The sequence below is a fragment of the Prunus persica genome, chromosome G1, assembly GCF_000346465.2.
Source record: "Prunus persica cultivar Lovell chromosome G1, Prunus_persica_NCBIv2, whole genome shotgun sequence".
Taxonomy (NCBI): domain Eukaryota; kingdom Viridiplantae; phylum Streptophyta; class Magnoliopsida; order Rosales; family Rosaceae; genus Prunus; species Prunus persica.
This window is the reverse complement of record NC_034009.1, coordinates 13437226-13438185: the sequence shown is the minus strand read 5'-3', so window position 1 is coordinate 13438185 and position 960 is coordinate 13437226.

Below are 960 nucleotides of genomic sequence, written 5' to 3'. Positions count from 1 at the left end.
ATATTGGAAAACACCTATGCATAAAAACAAGTTAATTTCCTCTATCGGTCTCTATGAGGATCCAGGAAAAGTAATCTCTACCTTCATTGCTCTGAGTTGCAAATATAGTATTTAACCTGTCAATTCCTGCAGAAATGCTTTTTTCTTTAACTTGTATTTTTTCCATTAGATATATATAAATATATTAACAATCATAATCTCTTGGACTCCTGTGGTCCAAGAGATCAGGACTGTATATATGTATAGTTATATAAAATATTCAAAAATTCAAAGTACAAGAAATAAAGCATTCTGCAGAATTTAACTGGTCAAATACTATATTGCCACTTTAGAGCAATGAAGTAGAGATTACTTATCCTGATCTTCATAGCCACCGTTAGAGAAATTAACTTGCTTTAGCAATCAGTGTTTACCTATTTGCATAACCAACGAAAAATGCTTGTGCCAACAAATTTTATGGCATTACACCAAAGTTTTCAATTAAATTGCATAAAGCGGCAATTAAGAATAGTTTGGAAATCAAATATGTGTAGTGCCCAACAATGTGAAATGAAATCAAAACAATTGAAGCAATCAATATGAAGCTTTTGACAAAATTGAATTGCAGCACTAATTCTTTTGGATTCAACCTTCAGTTTAAAAGCAATAATCAAACTATATTAATTGTCCCATTTAAATACTAGTGGAAAGCTTCTACAACAGAAATTATAAAACCAATTACTCAAACCTGAAACCATTATAGTCACCATATACAAAATGATTTCCACACAAAATCTGGGTAATTAAATACAGCATAAATCGTGATGAAAATTTGAAAAATATATAGGCGTATATGCACAAAATAGAATTGTCAAATTAAAATTCTCCATACATGTAAAAAGATCTAATTCTCAACATTGATGTATCAACCAACTAGTTAAGGCTTTTAATGTAGTGGATTGCCTCCCTAATCACTGTTCG